At 40.2% G+C, this 15,261-nt stretch overlaps 1 protein-coding gene across 2 annotated transcripts in view; it reads left to right on the forward strand.

Annotated features, from left to right (window-relative positions):
• Positions 1-15,261, forward strand: part of TRERF1 (transcriptional regulating factor 1) — a 256,257-nt gene that overhangs the window by 65,667 nt on the left and 175,329 nt on the right. The gene's annotated exons all lie outside the window — the stretch shown is intronic.

The raw sequence follows: 15,261 nt of genomic DNA on the forward strand, positions 1-15,261 counted from the left end.
CTACAGAAAAGAATTTTCGTGGCTGGGAATCTTCTTTTCTTTCCGGGAACTTTCTTTTCTTGCACATGTGCATTTCTTTTTCGATTACATTTCTCGCACTCCCATCATTAATTTGAAAATCGTTTGCTTTTCAAAAAATTTACAACATGTCCGATTACTCAAATTTGATTGCCGCACGAGAATCGTCTGTTGCTGCAGCCCACTAATGGTGCAAAATACGAACGAAAATTCTTAGATAAGATTTTCTAAAGAAATTTCTTTCGAAATTCTACCCATGTATGGCCTGCCTAAGGGTAAAACGATTTTTAAAGCAATATTAAAGCCTTGTTTTTTTTTTATTTTAAATAACAAACATGTTATACTTACCTGCACTATGCAGTGATCCCCCGGTGCTCCTGGCTCCTCCCCCCAGCCGGGTGCCCCCACAGCTGCTGTGGGGGCACCCAAGCAGGTGCGCTCCCAAGCCATGGCTCTGTGTGTCTATGTAGTAAGTAGATATTGATATACATGTTTTCAAGCCCGTTGTTTTGGTGGGCAATTTGCTCTGAAAAAAAGGTATAATCCACCTGGATACACAAAGTAGTTGCGACCATATGTACACTTTGATCCTTTACCCTTTGTGGTGCATCCCGATTGCTGTTTCGTACCTATAGCCATATCTTTGTACATGTTACTAGTGGTGCACCAAAATGAAAACTTCAGTACCGAAACTGAAACTTCAGTATGCAAAAACCGAAAACGAAATTGATGTTTTTTTTTTGTTTTTTGTTTATTTAAAAGATATATTTTTTATAAATAATTATATTGTATTTAACTTTTTTTATTAATATCATGAATTTAAATAAATATGAATTTATTGACGTCCATTTTCGGCACCATTTGAAGCGGCGTTTAAAATCCTGCTTTCTGCATTTCTGGTGCATATTTGGCAAACTGCACTAAAAACGTACCTCCCTATTGAAATGCATTGATAATGCAGCAAGAATGCCTGTGATGCGTTTTTGATGCATTTTTTGAGTCACATGACTTATGAAAAACACACCATGAAAAAGGTAAAATCACGGCACGCAGGCATTTTTTTCTTTCGATGCGCTGAAAAAAACCTATTTTCAGCCGGTAATATTGCGTGCCGAAATATCGGTGCATCAGTACATGTTACTCTCCTGTCCCTTCTGTATTGAACTGTACTGTAATTGTGCTGTCCCCCCTCTACATTGTAAAGCGCTGTGTAAACTGTTGGTGCTATATAAATCGTGTATAATAATAATTATTTACAACCATAAAGAAATCCTTACTTACAAAGAAAAAAAAAGTACTGTATTTATTGGCATATAACACGCACTTTTTCACCCTGAAAATCGGGTGCAAATTGTGCGTGTTATACACCGATACTGCAATTTTAGCTGCCTCGGAGGGGACAGGGAGGGGGGCGGGGCGAGTTCCGTCAGATTACATACAATGAGAAGTCAGATTGTTCTGTCTATCATAGGAGATTCTCACTGTATGTAATCTGTCGGCGCTCGTCCCACCCCCCTCCCTGTCCCCTCTAGGCTGCAGATGGGCATCGATCATACTGCACTGATGGCATTGGTGAGGCTGCTGCATTGCGGCAATGGTAAGGCTGCTGCATTGATGGCAATGGTGAGGCTGCATTGATGTGGACTGATGAGGCTGCATTGATGGCACTTGTGAGGCTGCATTGATGTGGACTGATGAGGCTGCATTAATGGCACTTGTGAGGCTGCATTGATGGCACTTGTGAGGCTGCATTGATGTGGACTGATGAGGCTGCATTGATGGCACTTGTGAGGCTGCAGATGGGCACTGACCATTATTTTGCATCAAAGTTCCTTATTTAAAATTTAACTTTTTTTCCTGAAACTTCTCTCTTAAAATGAATGTGCGTGTTATACACCGATAAATACGGTACTTGATTTTTTTTCTGTGTTTTTAACTGCAATTTTTTTTAATTGGTGACAAGATTTAAATCACTAGTAAAAAGGCTCGCTTTAAATCATAATTTTAAAAGAGCAACTGTCCTCTCTGTCCAGCTCCTCCTCTGCTCCCATTCACTTTAATGGGACGGCTGGTGATGCGGCAGTGACACAACAAGGTGAGGGATGTGGCAGTAGCAGGTGAGTGGATGCCCACTAACAGGCACTGCCATGATGGATCTGAAATGACAGGTGCTCTTTAAATGTAAGGACTCATTCTTGCTGGTAGTTAGAATCTTTAATATTTGCAAATAAAATGAAGGTTTCCCTATTTAGAATAATAAGCTGTCAGGTTAGTAAAACAGCGATATCAGAACCGATTCAATCATACAGTTTGTAGTGTACATAGATTTGCAAAATAATGGGATAAAGGAATATTCCTTAACTTTGTTTTATCTCATGGTTACTGTGAAATTGTGTGAATGCATCAATGCAGTGCATGTTATCTCAGCTTGCAGAGCTTGGATTCAATGAATGAGTTTAACAAAAATGTAAATATTGCAGAATATACAGCCTCATACTACATAACTAAGCTCCATTTCATGCTGAGTAAACAAAATTATTAATGTATCTTAAATACAAAACTATGTTTAGATGATTTTTACTCCAAAAGCATTTTATTAAAATAAATTTGATAAAAAATTTAAAAAAAATGATTTTTTAAATTTTTTTTTTTAAATCATTGATTTTTATCCACCCTGATGGCAACTGAGATTGTTTTATTTGCTTCACCTTACAGCAGTAGGCCCACAGTTACTGGTATGTAGTTATTTCACTTTTGTCAAAGTAGGAAGTCCCCTTTCCTCTGTGTTGTAGATTGTAAAGATTGCACAGATGGCAAAATTGTGGGCTAAGCTATAACTATAACAAAAACTTGTATTCTGATAATTATATGTGGTTAATACAAGTAATGAAAGTATTGAGTAAATCCTGCATTTATTTCACGTGTTGTCCCGACCCCTATAACTCTCACTTTTTCTGGACAGTTTGATCTGCATGTTATGTGGAATGCAAAATTGTATTATAATTAGAATAAATGACGTACAGTTATCAGAGTACAATATTGTGTCTATTAAATTAAAACTGTCATGGGAATTACATATACAGACATTTGATGTTGCCATAGAGCAATCAAAACAGCTCTGAGGTCAATCTAAAGAGTCAGTCGGCACATGAATTATGTAGTTTAGTTTTGGGTAGATTCCATTTGGTTGAACCACCAAATATCTCTGGATATTTATATATATATATATATATATATATATATATATATATATATATATATATATATATATATATATATAATTTATTATTTATAAACATATTATTTATTATTTATATTTATTTATTTATTATTTATAAATGTATTTTTTATTATTTATATTTATTTATTTATTTATATCTCTGGAGTAGTTTGCCCCCCCCCCCCCCCCCAAATTTATTAGGTTCATCATCTTTCTTCTACAATGGGATGTCCTATTTGTTTTCCTATTCAGGAAAACAAAGTGAGTGAGATATATTCCTACATATATAAAAAGAGGAGACTCTAGCCAAGGATGAAGGACCTCCGATGAGGAGATGCACTTGCTGTCACATTGAAGTCAAAGGTTCGGCCACCAAAGGTATCGGTTTTGGTGAAACTGACCATTTAATTTACTTAATATTACTTATTATAAGTAATATAAGTAATTATAAGTATTATACTTAATTAGTACCTAATATTAATTTATTTAAAAAAAAGGATAGTATCATTTCTGTTGCATAACATTTTCCAGCATGTCTTTAATAATAATAATACTGAAAAAATATATATATATATTTTTTTTTTTTTATATATCGGCTTAATTTTTTTTAGATTGTTTCTATATAAAAATGCTTCTTTTCTTCTTTGTAAAAAAAAAAAATATATGTATTTTTTTTGTATTTTTCCCCACATTTGTTCAAGGACCATTCCAATGGAAGCAAAAGAGATTTAATGAACTCTCGCACAGCTGTAAAGTGAAACAGGGCATCAGACAGATTAAATACAAAAAAAAAAATACTATTGATGTGAATATTTGTAAAATAAAAGTCCATACAATGTGTATGTTCTGGGGATTTTTAAGGGTGATGGGTTTGAGGAATCTGATCAGTAGTTACGGCTAGAGGCTCAGAAGAGATAGGTCCTTATGTCAGGTTAGTTTGGCAAAACATTTTTTTTATAACATTTAAATGATAAAAAATATTATTTGTAGCTGTCTTTACATGCATCAATAGCTAGGCTGCCAAAGAATATTGAATTAAATAATAAATAAAAAATACAATATTTGTAGTAATGCATTTTTCATTTTTTATCCAGTTTAAATGTTAGTTTATGTTTTAAAAATGTTTCTGATACTAAGTATAAAAAGATCATTTTGATGTTTTTACAAGATATAGAACATATCTTAATTTACAATAAAAAGATAATATTATATGGGTTTAAAAATGTTAGTTACAGCTAAAAATTTGATTGTAATCTGTAAAAAAAATAAATAAATCCAAGATTATATTAAAAAAGATAACCATTACAGGAACTTGGAAGATGTGGTTACCTTGGAAACACTGAAATGTTGAATGCAAATTAAAAACAGGAAGCTAAATTCAGGAATTGGACAGGAAACTCCACATTCTAACATATATATATATATATATACCGGTATATATATATATATATATATATATATATATATATATTACAATAAATCAATATACCCTTGTGTCCTTACCTGAATCTTTTTTTCCTGTGAGCAGCACTGTAAAGAATTGTGTTTTTCTGAGTTTTAAAATGACTTTCATTTTTGGTAATTTAGAAACCAAGACTTCTTAACTGCTGTGTGAATTTTGGGGTCTCATCCCCCCACCCCCCCCCACTCTCTCTCGTTTTACCTGTATTATCTTGTGTGAAATTCCCATAACCTGTAGTTATACAATGCGTTCTTTCAGGACCATGATTTCCTCCAGATTTTAGAATTTTACGTATTTCTTGCAGAATCCAGCGCTGAATATTTTCTTTTTCCTTTTTTTATTTACACGTGCGTTTTTTTGATTGCGTGTCATTGAAACATTCATCTCCTGCAGGCAATCATTTTATTTAGAACATCTCATGCTATTTTGCACTCAAAAATCACTTTAATGGCAATACCTTGCTCTTTTAGCCCAAAAACTTAAAAAAATCGAAGTGATTATCTTTACAAAATTAGCATAAGGGCAAAGACAAATGGCCCTGCTAGATACTGTTGCTTTATCTTTTTTTGCAAATTTTATATGGCATTGTCTAACTTTTGATCTAGGAATGCATTGTAAACAAATGCATGGTACACAATGAGATTATCGGACGAATGGTCGTCCATTTTTTATTTATTTTTTTTGCATGCTAGTCTTATAACGAAAATAAAAGAGGTTACTGTACTAAAGTTACGAAAATTCTCGTACGACAGAATAAAAAATTCGGAAGTGGTGTAACGTGTTGTAGTGTATTTGTATTGTATTTTCGAACGACAACTGTACTGAGTGAACAAAAATCATACAATCTGGTATTGTGCGAGATCCCATTGGATAATTTCGCATGAACTGCCACGATTACTGAAATGGCACCCGGCTCAGCCTTTCAACAAGCGGCTGAGAGCCTGAGCCGGTGTTCTGCCAAGAAAGTTCTGCTCGGCGGATAAGGACCCCCCTTCTACTGCGCAGGCGCTGCGCCTGCGCAGTAGGGTCCGGCGGAAATAGCCGAAGATGAATAGGGGAAAATCAGCTGTACACGGCGCCTGTAAGAGGGCCCTTCGCTCGGCTCTTTTTTATTCCCCCTCTAGGTCCACTTGGATGGTGGGGAAGGAACCTGGACCCAGGGCGCAGGCGCCGTGTACAGCTGATTGATACAATGGACAGCCCAGCGCTCCAGTGAGTGCGGGGGAAGGGGGGGCAGAGCAGAGAGCTCCTGACAGTCAGCAGATCTCTGCTCACGGAGCTGTGAAAACCGAGCGATCGGCGGTGTTCAATCGCTCGGTTCTCAGTGAAGAGGCAGCGGAGGACAGCTGCATCATCGGACCGATGCTGCATCAACCTAGGTAGGTATGAATCTTAAGGAAAAACAAAAAACAAACATCTCTTTTATAAAAAAAAATCTGTTGGTATACCCCCTTCAATACAGAGCTGTCCTTCACAGAACTGCTTTTCTGACACTAGATATATTTTGTTTCCTGGGATGAATGATGGGCACTATTGGGTCTAGACTTTCATGGCGTACCCCCAGCCTGTGACTGAGCAGTGAAGCAGAAGCAACAAACTAATGAGTTCATCTCTCTGTCACTTTGCTTTCTCCTCCTGTCAGCGTTATCCTTGTCAGCACATGAACTAATTGGTTTCTTGTGCAGCTTCTCCATCTTGTGCAGCTTCTCCATCTTCCTCTCCGATCTCTGCTGTACGGGGTTTGCAAAAGGCTGATACCAAATCCAATTCAGGTACTTACAAGCTCTATTGGCCATACATCTCCTGCGGGTCACAGGGCAATAAATCGACACCGCTAAGACGGGTAAATAATTACTTCTTCTTGCAAAGAGGATAATCTGTGACTAGGGACCATCCTGAGGTCTGACTTCAGTCTTCTGTACTGGAAATGTCACTGTTTAGTTTTCCTGAACTGTCTCCATAATGGGGTCCCCTCCCACCCCAGGCCCCATGGCAGCTGCATGGGCTGCTATGGCCATTGTTACACAGCTGAATAAGGGAATATGTAACAGGAAAAAAAGGAAGTAAAAGTCCTCTGTCTGACATTTTTCTAAAAGTAGCATGTGTGTTTTTTTTTTGTTTTTTTTTTAAGAATACCTAATCCCCCTGAGAGATCAACCTTTGCAATCACATGTTAGCGTGATGAAAAGAAAAAGTATTTTTGCCCATAGCACCAACCTGCTTTTTCACTTTCAGTTGACAGTTGATGAGCTACTATGGCCAGTAATAAATGTTCTTGTTATACAAAAGCCCCAGGATTTTTTAAAACTTTTTTTAAAAAGTCTGGATTGAATCAATAAGGCCAAACATATTTTTAAAGCGGAGGGCCGCCCAAAAAAAAAAAAAAAATTAAAAGCCAGCAGCTAGACATACTGTAGCTGCTGACTTTTAACAATAGAACACTTACCTGTCCTGGAGTCCAGCTATGTCGGCACTGCAGCTGATGTTTCCATCAGCTGTCGGGTGCTGCCACCGCCATTGCGGGTAAGAGTACCCGGCAGTGTAGCCTTACGGCCCGGTGACAGGGAGAGGAGGAGGAGGGAACCAAGCCCTGACGTCACGGGCCGTGCCCTGACCTCCCATAAGTGGGAACGGAATACCTGTTAAAGACAGGTATCCTGTCCCCCCTCCCCCCTGAAAGGTGGCGATTGTGGCACCGGAGGGGGAGAGGAGACAAATGAGTGAAAGTTCCACTTTTGGGTGGAACTCCGCTTATAGGGAAAAAAAACTCTTGTTTGCCAATAATGCAAATATGCTACTTTGGGCTCCATTATGTTACTAAAGCTGGCGATACACCTATAGATTTATTTTGTTTAGATGGTGGGATAAATGAAAGGAAGTAAACACATTCCTCCATCCAGGCTAACAGCAGCGTTAGACATACCCCCCCACCTCAGCCCTCTTATTGTGACAGCCAACGCCACTGGCTGTCAGAATACCCAACAATGGTTGTATCTGATTGAATGCAGGTTGTGATTTTCCAACATGTTCCTTCAACAGAAGCTAAACAAACATTGACTTTTGTTGAATGGAGTGGCACCAGCAAGGCCATATACTGCTCACATTCTTTCTGAACCAGACAAAATTTGAACTGCGCATGGCCTACTTTGCAGCCTAATGCCGCGTACACACGAGCGGATATTCCGTTGGAAAAAACTTGGATGGTTTTTCCGATGGAATTCCGCTCGAGCTTGCCTTGCATACACACGGTCACACAAAAGTTCTCTGAACTTTCGACCATCAAGAACGCGGTGACGTACAACACTACGACGAGCCGAGAAAATGAAGTTCAATGCATCCGAGCATGCGTCAAATCGTTCCCGAACATGCGTAGGAATTTTGCGCGTCGGAATTTGTACAGACAATCGCATTTTCGGATAGGAACTTTTTCCGACCGAAAAATAGAGAGCCTGCTCTCAGTCTTTTGATGGCAGGAATTCCGCCAGCAAAAGTCCGATGGAGCATACACATGGTTGCATTTTCCGACCAAAAGTTCTCATCGGTCTTTTGCTGGCCGAATTTTCGATCGTGTGTACGTGGCATAAGACGATATGGTTTTCTGGCTACCAGGTGCAGAGTGGATGTTTGACATAGAGGTTTTTTTTTTATATAATCAGACCTTATCAGTGAGAAAAGAGAACCATCAGGACAGATAGCTGTTTTGTTAAACCACTTCAATACCAGGCACTTTCCCCCCTTCCTGCCCAGGCCAATTTTCAGCTTTCAGAGCTGTTGTTTTTTAAATGACAATTGCGCGGTCATGCTACACTGTACCCAAACAAAACTGCTATAATTGTGTTCCCACAAATAAAGCTTTCTTTTGGTGGCATTTGATCACCACTGGGTTTGTTATTTTTTGCTAAACAGATAAAAAAAAATGAAAATTTAGAAAAAAAAACGTTTTTCTTTGTTTATGTTATATATATTATGTTGTGGCCACTGATATGCAGCACTGATGGGCGCTGATAGGTGGCACTGATGGGCACTGATATGTGGCACTGATATGCAGCACTGATGCGCATTGATAGGCGGCATGGATGGGCACTCATAGGTGGCACTGATGGGCACTGAAAGGCTGCACTGATGGATACTTATGGGTGGCACTCATGGGCACTGATTGGTGGCACTGATAGGTGGCACTGATAGGCATCACTGATGAGGAGGCACTGGCAGGCATTTCTGATGGGCACTGATTGGCATAATTTATGGGCACTTACCGGCATAATTTATGGGCACTGATTGGCATCCCTGGTGGTCATGGGTGGGCATACCTGGTGGTCATGGGTAGGCATCATTGGTGGGCATCCCTGGTGGTCCTGGGTGGCATCCCTGGTGGTCCTGGGTGGGCATCCTCGGGGGGGGAGGGGGGGGCTGTATGTCAGCTTTTCAATTTGACAGCGCAACACTTTTTCTTCATATACTTTTGAATGTTGCTATGTACAATATTGAGAGTGCTGCTGTCACATCATCATTTGAATCGATTCACACACCAAGCGCATTTCATTTTTCTTTATCTAACTTATAAGTAAGCCATAAGACTGTCCCCTTCTTCTATCTGCATCCTCAATGAACCACACACCCATCATTGAGGGATGCATGGCCCTCCAACCCCCAGGGGTCACAAAACCCAAAAGCAGCCTTAGACCCAGGGAATGCAGTGTCACAGGTAGCACCCTGAATGGGCCATGAGATAACATTGGACACACCGCTACAATATGACACAACTCAAAGAGCCCACCACCCCAGCCTGCTAGCTTCCTCCTTCATCCAACTGACACCAAAGCAGCAGTATTCATTCTTCCCACTTATTGTTTGTGCGATTAGGCAACGCACATTAATTGATCATGCCCACTTCTCTGCCCTCTTGTCCCACCCCCCACAGAGGGGTACAATTTATACCAACGGGCTGCAGTAAAAAAAAGTATGGGAACTGCTGATCAAGACAGTATTAACAAGGCTATAGGCCCTACTTAACCCTTAAAACACCACTCTGGGATACCCTTTACGGTACTGTGAATTAAATTATAATAGAAATAAAACTTTAGAAATAATTAAAAGCAACCCCATCACCCTTTGCACACTCGGTGTCAACAGGATTGTGCCACACATGCTAGGTATGACTTCAAATGTCGGAGTGAGGGCAGTAATTCTAACAACATAATTCACTGTTACAGTAACTCTAAACTGATGACCTGTAAAGGCTCTAAGGCCCCTTTCACACAATCGGATCGTTTAGGTCCAGCTGTCAGTTTTGTTGGTGGACCTGAATGGGCTCTCCATGCTAGTCTATGGAGCGACGGATGTCAGCGGTGACATGTCCGCTGACATTCGACCCGATCCGCTAAAATCAGACGGATGCCCCTATGTTCTCATCCGTCCCTGACCGAACGGCATTCTGCCTTGTTTACAAGACTGCCGTTCTGCCTCTGTAGCGAACGATCAGCAGGTGCAAGCGGACATTGAGTCGATAGACTCCCGCTGTGCATAATCACAGCGTAAGAGGGCCGGCGGTGGCGTGCATTCGCGCCCACTACCTATAGGGGGTTATCATATATATATATACGTGAGCCGGGACACAGCGGCTGTCCTGTAGCAATAGAACTGCTATAGGGTGGTTGTGAAGCAGTTAAACGGTTTTAATTAGTTTTCTAGCAAAAAATGCAGATTTTAACGTGTGTGAAAAATGAAAAAATGGGATAAGTTAAACTCTATCCTTTACCATAATACTCAACCCCAACCCCCAAGTAATGGTCCTAACACTTTTCTAACCCATACCTAGGGCTGGGGAAAAAATCGATTTGAATCTTCAATCGAGTTGAGAGGTCAAATCGATTAAATTTTTCAGCAAATCGATTTTTTTAGATTTTTTATTTTTTCACCAGGACTGGCGATGACACCACACCGGTCCTGGGGAGCTGCGGGCAGGAGTTTTTAGGCGAGGCCGCGGCTTCGGCCTAGTCCGGGAGGTCGGATGCCGCGGACTAGGCCAAAGCCGCGGCCTCATCTAAAAACTCCTGCCTACAGCTCCCCAGGACTGGCGATGACACCACACCGGTCCTGAGGAGCTGCAGGCAGGAGTTTTTAGGTGAGGCCGTGGCTTTGGCCTAGTCCGCGGCGTCCTGCCTCGCGGACTAGGCCGCAGCCTCGCCTAAAAACTCCTGCCCGCAACTCCTCAGGACCGGTGCGGTGTCCATCAAAAAAAAGAAAAAACTCGATTTTAATCGTGAATCGAGTTTTTTTTTTGGGAGAAAATCGCCCAGCTCTACCTATACCCTTATCTTTAGCTCTGACCAAACTCCTTCAGCAGAATATTTATGCATTGGTGCTCAAAGCTCTCAGCCCGTTTGGCAAGATGGCCATGCTAAGATACTGTTATAGAAATCAGCAAATTTATTGTTACACTTTTGAACCATATTTTATTCCACCTATAAATAATTTAAAAAGTAAATAATTCTATAAAATATGCTATATATTCGCATGGCATATAGTCATACATTCCAATAATTATAAGGTTATTAGTTAATGTTGTCACCTGATGCTTTTTGAGTTATTGATTAATCTACTGGGTTGTATTGTGTAGCAACCTTTATATAAGTCGATGTATCAGTATCAGATAAAGTGTTCTAGCTGACCACCGTTCGTGTCATCTTAGATTGGGTTTGATTTTTTTTAGGGTGGTAGTGAATAAATGAATTACTTTTAATTTATTTTTATTACTTTAACTATTAATTTCATTGCTTGATTTATGTATTTGTAAACAGAAATATATTCTAAAAATACTGTATACATTGGAATTTGAACCCCTTGGAATTTGGAGAATTCTTTACTACTTTCTCCAATAAAAAAATACATAAGAAAAAAAAAAAACAACAAAGAATTCAGCTGAAATTTTTATAATTGCCATTAAAACTAAAGAAAGATTTTTTTTCCTTGTAACAACAAATTGGATTACACTTGAGGGTTTTTTCTTTTCATCTTTATAACCTCAAGGTTCTAAGGAAGCAAGAATATTTATATGATTTTTTAAATTCGACTCAATGGAATTTTTTTTCTTTCATCGATCTATGTAATTACAATATATAGTGGTTATTAAAATAAATACAGCATTGAATTATCCCCTGCCAGGGAACAATGCGCATTCAAAATGTGCTCTTCTGTCTTTGAAGAAATCTAACAAAATATTTTATTTGTAAAATTGACAATTTTGTTTTATTTTTTTTTAATGGTTTTGCGAGTCAGATTTTTGTCTGCATCTAAACCAGTGTTTCTCAACTCCAGTCCTCAAGGCGCACCAACAGGTCATGTTTTCAGGATTTCCACTATTTTGCACAGGTGATTTGATCAGTTTTCACTGCCTTAGTAATTACCACAGCTGTTTCATCTGAGGGAAATCCTGAAAACATGACCTGTTGGTGCGCCTTGAGGACTGGAGTTGAGAAACACTGATCTAAACCACCTGGCATGGGGGAATTGTAGCTTCAGTTTTGTTCTTTATGGGCTCATGCACACAGGACGTTTTTACAGCTGCAGTTAGGGGCATTTGACGTTTTTTTTTTAACTGCCTCTAAAAGCCCCTCCTTGTTAGCCTACAGTGGGGACAGAAAGTATTCAGACCCCCTTAAATGTTTCACTCTTTGTTATATTTCAGCCATTTGCTAAAATCATTTAAGTTCATTTTTTTCCCTCATTAATGTACACACAGCACATATTGACAGAAAAACACAGAATTGTTGACATTTTTGCAGATTTATTAAAAAAGAAAAACTGAAATATCACATGGTCCTAAGTATTCAGACCCTTTGCTCAGTATTTAGTAGAAGCACCCTTTTGATCTAATATAGCCATGAGTCTTTTTGGGAAAGATGCAACAAGTTTTTTACACCTGGATTTGTGGATCCTCTGCCATTCCTCCTTGCAGATCCTCTCCAGTTCTGTCAGGTTGGATGGTAAACCTTGGTGGACAGCCATTTTTAGGTCCCTCTAGAGATGCTCAATCGGGCTTAAGTCTGGGCTCTGGATGTGCCATTCAAGAACAGTCACGGAGTTGTTGTGAAGCCACTCCTTCGTTATTTTAGCTGTGTGCTTAGGGTCATTGTCTTGTTGGAAGGTAAACCTTCGGCCCAGTCTAAGGTCCTGAGCACTCTGGAGAAGGTTTTCGCCCAGGATATCCCTGTACTTGGCCGCATTCATCTTTCCTTGATTGCAACCAGTTGTCCTGTCCCTGCAGCTGAAAAACACCCCCACAGCATGATGCTGCCACCACCATGCTTCACTGTATTGAACAGGTAATGAGCAGTGCCTGGTTTTCTCCACACATACCGCTTAGAATTAAGGCCAAAAAGTTCTATCTTGGTCTCATCAGACCAGATAATCTTATTTCTCACCATCTTGGAGTCCTTCAGGTGTCTTTTAGCAAACTCCATGCAGGCTTTCATGTGTCTTGCACTGAGGAGAGGCTTCCCTCGGGCCACTCTGCCATAAAGCCCCGACTGGTGGAGGGCTGCAGTGATAGTTGACTTTCTACAACTTTCTCCCATCTCCCGACTGCATCTCTGGAGCTCAGCCACAGTGATCTTTTGGTTCCTCTTTACCTCTCTCACCAAGGCTCTTCTCCCTGATAGCTCAGTTTAGCAGGACAGCCAGCTCTAGGAAGGGTTCTGGTCGTCCCAAACGTCTTCCATTTAAGAACCTTAAGTGCAGCAGAATTTTTTTTGTAACCTTGGCCAGATCTGTGCCTTGCCACAATTCTGTCTCTGAGCTCTTCAGGCAGTTCCTTTGACCTCATGATTCTCATTTGCTTTGACATGCACTTTGAGCTGTAAGGTCTTCTATAGACAGGTGTGTGGCTTTCCTAATCAAGTCCAATCAGTATAATCAAACACAGCTGGACTCAAATGAAGGTGTAGAACCATCTCAAGGATGATCAGAAGAAATGGACAGCACTTGAGTTAAATATATGTGTGTCACAGCAAAGGTTCTGAATACTTAGGACCACGTGATATTTCAGTTTTTCTTTTTTAATAAATCTGCAAAAATGTCAACAATTCTGTGTTTTTCTGTCAATATAGGGTGCTGTGTGTACATTAATGAGGAAAAAAATGAATTTAAATGATTTAAGCAAATGGCTGCAATATAACAAAGAGTGAAAAATTTAAGGGGGTCTGAATACTTTCCGTCCCCACTGTATGTGTCCATGCACACATAAATTGTCAGAGGCGTTTGGAGGCATAAGCGTTTAGGAGTAGGAGAAAAAAAAATGATTGCCTGTACATCCAGGAGCAGTGAAAACTAGCTGTAAAAACGGAAAGCACCAAAAAAAGTGGTTAAAGGTGTCAAGCCGCGATTGATGTTTTTAGGCGTTTTTACATTATAAAGAGTGTTTTTAATGAAAAAACGCTCCAAAAACACTAACGTCAAAAAACACAGGAAAACTTGCAAAAATGCGCAATAACGCTAATGTAAAAATGCAAAAAAAAGGGCATTTTTATCGCTGCTGTAGCGCTGCCATTTTTAAAACGTCCTGTCCATGAGCCCTATTAGACCCCTTTCACACTGAAGGTACTTTACAGGCGTTTTAGCTCTAAAAATAGCGCCTGTAAACTCCCCAGTGTGAAAGCCTGAGTGCTTTCACACTGGGGTGATGCACTTGCAGGATGGAAGAAAAAGTTCTGCAAGCAGCGTATTTGGGGCGGTGCGGGATCTGTGTATACACCGCTTCTAAACCGCCCCTGCCATTGAAATCAATGGGCAGCGGTGCTTTTCGGACGCTTTTAACCCCTTGTTAACCCCTTCTTTGGGGTTAAAAGCGCCCCGCACAGCGCCGGTAAAGCACCGCTAAAACGAGCGGCGCTTTACTGCCAGAGCAGGGTGGTCTTCAGTGTGAAAGGGGTCTTAATTGTGTAAAGTTAGCAGAAATGCCTTGGGTTCCAGTCTGTTTCAGTGCATACGTCTATAAAACATGCATGTACAGTATATGAGTGTCCAGGGGCCTTTAGGGGTTGTGACCTGTACAGCATGAATGTGCTTTTTTATGCAGCTGGAGCTGCAAGCAGTCAGCATATGTTACTCTATGGGGACACAACGGTGCTATGGACACATCCGCTTGTCCAAATTAGACAAGCGTACAGGGATGGGTGAGTGGCCTTGAGCAAAGGCAGTGGGGTTGATTTACTAAAGGCAAAAAGACTGTGCACTTTGCACAGTGCTGTTGCACTCTGCAAGTGCAGTTGCTCCAAAGCTTAGTAAATGAGGTAAAGCTTCAATTTGCAAAGTATACCCACGAGCAAGGAAAATCAAAAAAATCAGCATTTTTGCTTGCACTTGATTGGATGATGGAAGTTAGCAGAACTTCCCCTCATTTACGAAGCGCCGGAGCTTTGCAAAGAGCACAGTCTATTTGCCTTTAGTAAATCAACCCCAGTGTCCATCCTCCCCTTCATCATTCTGTTGTTACCACTTTAATTTTCTCTCTGTCTTCTCCAAGTGTTGAGTCTTCTCTCTTCTTTATTGACCAGCAACAGAT

This window comes from Aquarana catesbeiana, linkage group LG04 (assembly GCF_042186555.1).
Source record: "Aquarana catesbeiana isolate 2022-GZ linkage group LG04, ASM4218655v1, whole genome shotgun sequence".
NCBI classification, from domain to species: domain Eukaryota; kingdom Metazoa; phylum Chordata; class Amphibia; order Anura; family Ranidae; genus Aquarana; species Aquarana catesbeiana.